Source organism: Anas platyrhynchos, chromosome 6 (assembly GCF_047663525.1).
Source record: "Anas platyrhynchos isolate ZD024472 breed Pekin duck chromosome 6, IASCAAS_PekinDuck_T2T, whole genome shotgun sequence".
Lineage (NCBI taxonomy): Eukaryota > Metazoa > Chordata > Aves > Anseriformes > Anatidae > Anas > Anas platyrhynchos.
Window position 1 is genome coordinate 40,446,806 of NC_092592.1, and position 10,207 is coordinate 40,457,012.

Sequence of the window (10,207 nt, forward strand, 5' to 3'; positions counted from 1 at the left end):
CTCCTCAGCAGTTCTTCACCTGCCTGTCACCACTATTACTGTATACAATTTTAATATTTTTATTAATAAAAGAAGCCTCACATTATGGTGCTGCTCGATTACAACCATCACTATTTCTTTCGTGTATCACAGAGTTTCTATTCCTCCTCCAAAACCATCCAGGAAGGAATATCAGTGGTGTGGGGATGGGGCAGATACAGCAATGGTGCTTTACAAATGTCATATGAGGATATTGAAGTGTTAATTTGTGCCAGCTGAAGAACATAATGCCATTCTAATAATGTCTGGCATAATGCAAATTGCATGCAGAGACATTTAGTGGTGGAGATATACCCAAGTTCGCTGTCCAGTGAAGCAGCTTTGCTTCCCCCAGCAGCACGGGGCCAGTTCTGGAGCTCAGCGCAGGACTCGCTGCTCACGCTGTTGCAGATGTCCTGCTACCAGCTAAGCATCTGGCACTCTTCTCATCAGAGTTCATCTTTTAAAGCAAAGCTAATGGTAGCTTCCAGACTGCTAAATAAAGCACTGTCGTGATTTGATCTTACATTTGGGGCCAAGGCATGAGTAGCACGAGTTTGTCCCTGTGCATCCTGTACTGGTGGCATGGAGCCCCCAGCACCGGGCTGGCCACAGCCCTACACCAGGACACATGCCACGGGGGCACAGGAAGGCTGCGAGGCAGGGGTGGGTGCCACAGGGGTGCAAAACGCTCACCTCCAACTGCAGAGGCCGAGGTTCTGCCAGCTCTTGGGTTTCCTAGATGAGACACAGAAATAAGCAAGCTCTTAGCAAGCCCTGATCCTCAGCCCTGCCTGGACACACCAACCCCACGTGTCACCACTGGTGAGCCCGGCCGATGTTTTACACCAAACACGTATCTGGGCTTTTCTCCCCTCTCCATTTTTTAATAACTATTCTATGGTTGAGATGTTCAAATGTTTTGAATGAGCTTTTGCGAATGTTAGAAGCTTTTATCTCTGCACACAGACAGTTTATTGTTTACCCATTTTAAACAAACCACGAGCAGACAATTTAGAAATGGTAATAAAGTTTTGTTGGAAAGGTTTAGTGTTATGGACAAGTCCATTAAAGATGACTGCAGCTGTTTTCCTGCTGTTCCTTATTCTGCGGTTTGTTATAGCAGAGCGTGCACCATATTGAATCTGCTGCAGCTGGGCACGGGAAATAGCCCTTGCAGAACCTGAGTGCAGCACACCTCCAATTTTACTTCCCCATGGAGACCCTGTAAAACGGAGTGCCAAAATATCTCGGTTGTCTTGGATCAACTGCAAGCTTTTAGCAATTTGTTTTCTGCAGGCTTTGGGCTCTAGCTCTGCCTGCCAGGGCTGGAGGTGTGGGGGAAGAAAGTGCTGGGGACAGAGAACTGAGCCAGGAGGGCAGCTGGTGCAAAGACCAGCATTAGGTGGCTCAGGAAGTAACAGAAAAAAGGACATGGTAACCTAATGACAGGCAGCTTAGAATTCTATAGGTTGGAAAAGACCCATAAGATCATCAAGTCATCAAGGGATATGCTGATGTTAATTGGAATTCACCATCAGAGGATGAAATGGATGCTGCAGCACCATCTGCACGTCCATGGGATGCACGAGCACAGCACCAGCATGTCAATGCCACCAGAAAGGCCTGTCCAGCAGAATACAGCTGTGTATTCAAGGGTGACCATTGGTCTCTTCTGCACTGTCAATATTCGGTAGAAACAGCCTCTAAAACTACTGAGTTGCTCCAGGAAATGTGCTGAGCCGGTGAATCCTGTAACCACATCTCCTTACTGCTGTCAGTCCCCGAACAGTAGCACGGTGAAACTTTCTGAGCCCTGGTTCTTCCAAGCACCAGCACCCATTGCTGCCCAGATGGTGCATGTGCTGATGCAGCAGTCAGTAGTTACCCTCCTTCGTTTGGAAGATCAATTAGGAGATGTGATGCTACTTGTGCAGCAAAACAGAGATTGTGACCGAGCCCTTCCTGCTCCTCCCTGCCCTCCTGGGCGTCCTGCTCTGCCCAGGGGCTGAAGGACTGGGCAAAATGGGGTTTAATTACAATTTCTGTTCAGTAGGACACCGGCTATTTTTTCATGAGAAGCCAATGTCCACCCTACCTGCCTCTCCATGCGCACCGTGCTGTGGGAATTGTCTGTGATGTATTTGGTCATTAAGAGACAATTCAGCGGGGGGTGTGTGTGTGTGCTGCTTTTTAAGGCTAACAAAACAGTATCAGAGAGCCTTTTTATGATGAATATAAACATGAATTGAAAGTCCTCTGGTAAAGTTTGGATCTAGTTTTCCTGAATAGAAAGGAAAAGGCAAATTGCCGCCAGTTGCTTAGTAACCAGCCAGAGCTCATTTCTCTTCAAGGGAAACCAATTAGGCCTTTTAACCTATTTTAATGGGGAGGGGGAGTGGATCTATAAAAATTAAACTTCCTGGATGTCCTTCTGGTCTTGAGGGTACCCTTTGGGGAGCCTCTCGAGCTGGTTCCAGGTGCTGGCTCGAAGGAAGGGTCCCCAGGTGCTGCAGGAGCTGGCAGCTCCCAGCTGTGGCTTTTGCTCCTTCCCCTTCTGGGCCTGAGGCCGCTCTCCTGAAACACTGCTCCATAAAAATGCCACAATGTCACTCTCCATACAAAGCCACCATTGTCAGGGACCACTGTTTGGAAATAATTAAATATTCGTAAACAGGTCTCTGAAGTATTTGGGAGTTAGAGGGGCTATGGATGTGGCAAGATATAACAGCATGTTTGGGGGTTTTGGATGCTGTTCCTTTTAGTTTGTGGGTGCGTGTCCCACCAGGTCCTGATTTCCCCAAAAACGAGGAAGATTAGTGTGCTTTTGTTGAAGAATTGTCTTCCTTCGCCTGCTGCTCCTGATTCTTATAAATGAGAATTAGTATTAACCCGTCTGTCAGAAGCCAGTACCTATCCCTGTGTGCTTTACCTGCTGCCTCCATCAAATTCAGCTAACCTGAGCTTGAGCATTGTATTCATGCAGGACATCTATAGATTTTGATTTCTGTTTATTTTCTTTGATAACAGTGGCTGGTAACCCACCTGCTGCTTCTCAGGGTGCTTTGCTTTCTGAAGCGGTGTGTGCCGGGAAGGCTTGAGGTGCATACGGCCGTGGGAGCTCCCACGCAGGTGCTGGTTGCATGATCACTGACTGTCCTCCAAATGGAAAACGTGTGAAAAGCAAACTATTTGACATCAAACTTCAGCTCTCGGGTATTTTCCGCACAACACTGAACCACGTTAAAACACAGAAAAGGATTTCTCCTTCTACATCTCTAGAATTTGCTTAATTAAACATACTGTTATTAATACGTGTTTTAAAGTAACAGAGGCACATCATTATTTTGAGCTCTGTCTGCTGGTCCTGCAGCAGAAGATAAGAGAGAAGCTCTCCTCTGCCTGCCCTGACAGTGACATTAATCATCCGTGTTGGTGCACTTGCACAGCTCTCTCACCCCTTCCTCCGCTGGTAGTGCCAGCAGCTGTGCACGGAAAGGAAATGACGACTGATGTAATTAATTGTGTTCATGAGCAGACTAATACATACCGCTCTCTTTGTTAGAAGACAAAGCCACAGGCTTACAATGATTAGTAGCTCTTATTATTCATGCCATTGTTACAGATCTGATCAGTATTGCTGAACAGAGGCTGCAATATGAATATTTATGATTAACAATTCGGAAAATTCCTATTTTGGCTGTGCTTTAAAATCAGCTTCAAGATGATAAGAAGTTATAGCACAGCCAGCTAAAGCCCACACTAGTAATGCAGGAATTATTTCACATCATGTTCTTAATGAATGCTGGCCATGATTTTGAACTGAAATCCCAGTCCTGGAAGCCTGTTCAAAACCACAGAAGATGCCCGGGAAGAACAGATGACTTGTGTGGGCAGGAAGAAGAAGCTGGAGAAAGTTCCTTCCCCGCAAGTAGCCACACACATCTCCAGACTCCCTCCCCAGAGGCCACTTGACCTCTAGCAGAATCTAAATTAATAGTCAGGGCCAAAAACCACTGATCATTGTCAAAGGATACAGAAGAGTATTTTTCAGGAACAAACCGTAAATCAAGAGTGAATAGCTTCCTTACAGATAACTAAAAGCATAAATATAAAATGCATTCACCAGAAATTGTGGACACAATGCAAGAACAGGGCATGAAATTCTGTTGCTGTTTTCCTGTATGACATTAGCCTGGACAATTATAGGGACCTATTTTTACCTTAAATATGTGTTAATAAACTGGACTGAAGCAAGAATTTTTCTAAATCATTTTTAATCTCTTATCCTTCCTCTGCCATGTACCAAGTCCGTTTCGACATTCATTTCTAAATACTTACAATCTCTATAGTGCTGTTTCAAATCTGTACCACTGATCTGAATTTCATACTATGCTCTGAACACATCCTATGACATTTATCTTTCAGTTCATGGTCTGTACTGATGCTCTTCTTATTTATTCTATCTGATACTCTCAAATAAAGTAGTGGATCTTCAAAAGAAATCTTCAATCAAAGTACAGTTCAAACTAAGCCGTGGTTCTCGCCAGGTTAAACATGTGACTTTCTGTCTCTAATGGAAAGATGATGATGGAATATCTCACTACTGACCTCAAAAGGAAATTCTGGTGATTGATAATTTTCTAATCCAGCCCTATTCCCTCTTGCGTTCTCAGACTAAAACGTAACATTCTTGTTAAAACCATACTTTGATGTTGCCGGGCACTTTCGGTTCAGCTCATTCTGAAGGATGTCATGTTTATTTTTCTGGTTACTATCCATGTCTTGGAGATACCTATTTCTTCAACTCTGAAATAAATAGGTACTAATTCTGCTCCAGGAAAGCTGAAAAGGTGGGACAATTTTTGGGGGGATAGAAAGAAATGGAGAACAGTGCTGCTAGCAATGGGGCAGTGCAATGGGGTCATCTCTAGCAAGCCTTTCTCACACAGTGTGAGTTACCAGAGGCAGGTGTGGGGTATTGCGGGAGGATTTGGAGATTGATTTTGTGCTGCCTGGAGAAATCATCATAAAGCAGCCATACAAGATAGATTTAGATAATAAATACTTTCAACCCAGAGATTTAAAACCTGTGCTCTTCGTGACAGAACAAATGTGGTTTCTTTTTCCTTTTTTTTTTTTTTTTTTTCTTCTCCGAATTTCTCCTACAACACAATTACTGAGAGTCCTAGTAGGACCTCAGAGTGCTCTATAGGTACAGACACATTTGTTTTCATGCCCCCACATCTCTGTCATTACTTGTTCTCGTCACTGGAAGAGGCTTAACCTGCCATCTTGCTCTACTGGAGCATGTATAACCCACCATCCTTCATGAAGTAAGGAAATACAAAGCTACCAGCTTCCTTCACCCTGAGTCTCTCTGAGCTGGAGGCAGATGGAGAAGGGAAAAAATGCCCCATCTAGATTTTTCCAATAGAGGATATTATAAAATGGACACTGCAGGTGGATGGCAGGTGGTGCTAAAAGAATTGTTGAGTGATGGGCACTGCTTGAGAGGAGAAATCAGATGAAAAGAGGATCATGGAAAGGATTATTTCCATAGGATGGTCCTACCTGCACTTTTCTTCTGGCTTTACTATGGGGAAAAGCATATCTGCCACTGCCACCTGTGAGATTGGTCACTACCATTACTGTACTATCTCAGGACGTGATGATAAGATAATTGGAGAATCCAATTCCATTGGATAAATGGAATTTAACATTTCTGAATCATTAAAATACCATGGCCTCGAGTTTCCTAGTCAAAACAACCACTGATAACCAGAAGAAAACTGGAATAAGTTGATATACCTGTTTTTGCTACGTGGACCTTTTCTAACTCTCCATATTTCTGCCTGCAAAATGTGATGGATTTTTAGCTTTTAGGGCACTGAGAATTTTTATTGATTTTTTTTTTTATTATTATTATTTTTGAGTCTTTTATATGGTAGCAATAGCCTAATAGAAATACATGTAAATGGAATCCCGTCAACCATTTCTTCATTGGCATTCAGAAAGGGTGTAAAGACCTCATCAGAGCAGATTTCTAAAGGGTCGAGCCTGAAGGCAGGTGAGTTATGGGGATGTCACCATGCCCTCCTCTCCCCGTGGTGGGGGCTGAGGCAGAAATACTGCCGAGTGAGTGCAGCCCATGCCCGGGCAGACCCCGGCGAGGGGGATGTCTCTGGGACGTGCCGAGTCAGAGCCTCACTCATCAGTTATGAAGGAAGGGATCTTTTCTTGTGTTTTTCTTGAAGGTCCCCTTTGAAATGCTTATCCAGTCAGGGTCTGACCTCCCTAAGTTACACGCGTACAAATTTACTTCCTTGACTTCAATGAATTCACTCTTCCACTATTTATCAGATTTAATAAGACTTCTTAACTTAGCAGGGTCATCCAACCTGAATGAAAACTCTTCAAAGGATTGATGCCAATTATCCTTCCCTCCTCACTGCAATTACCACGTCTGGGTGGGCTCAGGTTGCACAGCTTGCATTTCGGCACAGCTTTTGGCCCTCCTTGTCTAAACTCCCATTTCCATTGACAGGTTTTAGTCATTCAAGGCCTTTGGGGGAGCAAATGATGTGCACAATGCCAGCCTGAGGCCTCAGCCTGAAATCTTTTCAGTGCTGTTTGGAAGGTCAAGACACTGAAATAAAGTATTAAAATTTTTCAATCTACGTAAGTACTCAAGTTAAAATAGAAGGCCAGTGCATTTGTCTGATTTTAAAAATTAGTTTCAGTAGTTACTTTGCCTGTAGTCATTTCCAAAATATAGACCCTGTGAGAATTACCCAACCAAATTTCCATGAGACTGTCTTCTGTATTCGTTTTATTGCTCTGTTTGCTTTCATAGACAGTTCTTTTAAAATATTTTAATGAATTCTTTGGTGATTTGGACAAAGCATAAAATAAAAGATATAGGTGAATAATTGATCTAAAGAATGAAAGAGAATTGTTTGCATCATGTTTAGTATTTGCTTGAAAAGCTCGTTATGATGACTGCTCAAAACTGTTATTCAAAGGATGGACCCATTGTTTTAAAGGCAATTGGAAAACAGAAAAAATGCATGTTCTGTCACTCTGTGGCTAGAGGACTTTTGTAATATAATGTTGCAATATCAAAAAGGATATAAACATTGCTTTTTTTCCTGTGTATTTTTTAACAGAGGTTGTCTCCTTTCCACCTGTTTGATGTCCTCCTGCTTGCCAGCATCCTCTGCAAAGAGTGCTCTGACGTTGTGTTGAGAGAAAAGTCTCCTCAAAACAATGTATTTTTAAGTAATAATGTATTTTTAAGGATATGGTAATACCTCAAAACACATGCTGCCATGTGTGTATGCAAAAAGTCATAAAACAGAAAGGGATAGGTGGGATGTTATAAAAGATGGAACCATTTACAAAAATGGATTACGCAGAGCCAGAAAAGCATCTCTGTACTTTGCAGGAGAAGAATCAAAATATTTTATCCGGACTTTTGTTGACCAGAGGAAAAAGACAACTCTTAGCACAAAAAAAAAAAAATAAAAGCACAAGGGAAATACAGATGGGAGAGCAAGTCACAGCCAGCTCACCTCTGCTCCTGGAGACAGGATGCATCTGAGGTGGGGAAATATGGTCATTTAAATATTCACAAGGAAGGCAATAAAAGGGTTTGCAAATACGACTGAAGTGGATGGCCACTTCTGCTTCTAAGCATATTCCAAACCCACGTTTGGCTTTAGTCACACGTCTTGAGAAATGGCTGACAACACTGTTGACTAAAAACCGTGTCAAAGCATGACAGCTGCTAGGACAAATTCTCCATCCTTTGCTGGAAGCGGGCTGCTAGCCTCTTTGCAGAATTTTTCTATAGCATATAGCTCACTTCCTCGCGAGGCTGTCAGCAAGATTACTATATGATTTTTTTCATTTATTTTTTAGGCATATAAATCGCTCTACTAGAAGATAGCCTGAGACCAACGATCATCCCACACGTACACCGCACACACACGTCTCTACATGCCGTAAATTACCAGAACTGTTCTCATCATTAGGAACATAAGACTTCGGTCATTGCAATTGCAAAAAGTATTCAGTTATCCGAACTGAGCACACACGTCCCAGCCTTTCAGCAGCAGACTCATTCTGCGAAGGACAGGCAATCAAGAGACATCCGATCTATCTGTGGTGGTGGCAGCTCATCCACCTCTGGCTGTTCACAGCCTAATTTTTCAGCCCGGGACTACAAGGGGCTGGTTAGCAGGGATCCAACTTTCCTGAACAAGCCCTTCTACCTTTATGATTTCATGGCATTAACCTGCTCAGCTCAATTCAGTAAGATTAAGCTCCGTGCCACTTGTTTTTGGCTAAGGGAGGCTTTCTGCAAAGACAGCCTGTGTTTGTACCCACACATATGAAATACAAAAATTATTTTTCAACAAGGAGTAGAAGGATTTCTCCAAAATTCTCATCAGATAGACAGCTTCAGAAAAGAAACAGCTTATGTAGCAGGTATGTGCTGAGAGCCTTTAATTAAGCGTTTGAAAACCAGCTGATGACTGTCACAGGCAGCCTGACAATGCAAGGGTGTTTGCAGAGAACAATCACAAGTTGTCCCTCCAAGTATGTGAGACGAGATGATGACAGGTGATGGGAATCTCACGCGTTACCCACAGAAAACAGAAGTGCTTGCTTTCTGATTTAAAAAAAAAAAATAAAAAAAATAAAAAAAAAAAATAAAACCACCTTAGGGAGCTATTTTTCAATAACCCTGTCTTCCAGCCTCCTCTCAGGAGTAACTTTGCCAGCAAACACACAAGCCAATTAATTCTGGACACACTGGAAAAAAAAGAAGTATCAGCCAACAACCTTTTTTCTGGTGACAGATTTCTGCCGTTTCTGTGGTACATAAAAAGGACAGCAATGCATATCTTTGTTCCCCCAAAGCAATAGAAGGGGCCAACTCATTATACGTCTTCTCCATCTTCATCCAAAGAGCAGATGCTTGTCCTGCCCACCCTGCGTGCGGCAGTGGCTGGCCCGTCAGCTGCAGCCAAGCTGGAACGAGCTCTGCAATTCAGTGCCCGAAGGCACACGTGGAGCTTGGACTGCTCCTGCAACACCAGGGCCTGTTGCACTGGAAGGGACAGGAGGGGGAAAAGCAACATTTATTACTTTTGCCTGTTGTACAGAGGGAATTTGAAAACTTATGAGCAACACGGATTAGTCTTAGGAACTTTAAAGTTCAAGTCATTATTCATGTTCTTTCATACATTTTTTTGAGGCTCATACATTTTTTTGCAAAGCAGATGAATTTCTATTCAAGGTTTACCCAGAGGCACAATGATCTCTGCCAGCCAGATACAGATGAGCACTCGGAGCATCAATAACACTTACCACGTCAGTTATGACTACAGAAGACAAAGCGCTTATTCTAATATGGATCACAATAAAAAAGCATAGATCATAAAACTTGGTCAAGAAATTTGATCACTGAATAAGGCAATAGCTTTGAAATATATCTGCTCCATACAAAATCTTAAAATCACTCCCAAGACAGTTCAGGTCACAAAATTGAAAGTCTCTGGCGAGCCCATAAAGATTAACGTGGTAAGCTGCGTTAGAGACCATTGCATGCCACTGTTAAGCAGCACAGGTAAAATTTGCTTCTGACGGTGAAGGGAAACCTGACTGCAATACAGATGCGTGACAATTTTAATTTCAATTACTGAAAAATAAATTCAAACCAGTTTGCTAAAGTCCATTTAATAACAGGAATACTTTCCTGGAATTAAATTATTTTTGAGTCCTTTTGTTTATGGATATGGGAGCCCAACAAAGCACAATAACCCATTGCCTCCTTGTTGCTTTTGTACTGCAAGTTGGACCTGTTATAAAAGCTGTAGGAGACATCAGGGTGGCTGCTGCAAGCCAAAAGTGCTCTCCTGGTGCTGGGCAGCATGACCGTCCTCTGCCGTTTGCACAGCAGCAAAAACCCCAGCACAACAATTTGGCTGCTGCATGGCCGAAGCTAGCAGAGGTGGCAGCAGCATCCCGCAGAGCATCTGCACGTGGCAGCGCCCCGACCTCGCGCACGTGCAAGGCGCGTTGCTTGCAGAGCCTCGCGCAGCCCCCGTAAAGAGGCCGGCATCACAAAATCTGACTCCATCTCCAAATTTCTCTTCCTCAGAAACCTAATTTTGGCTAA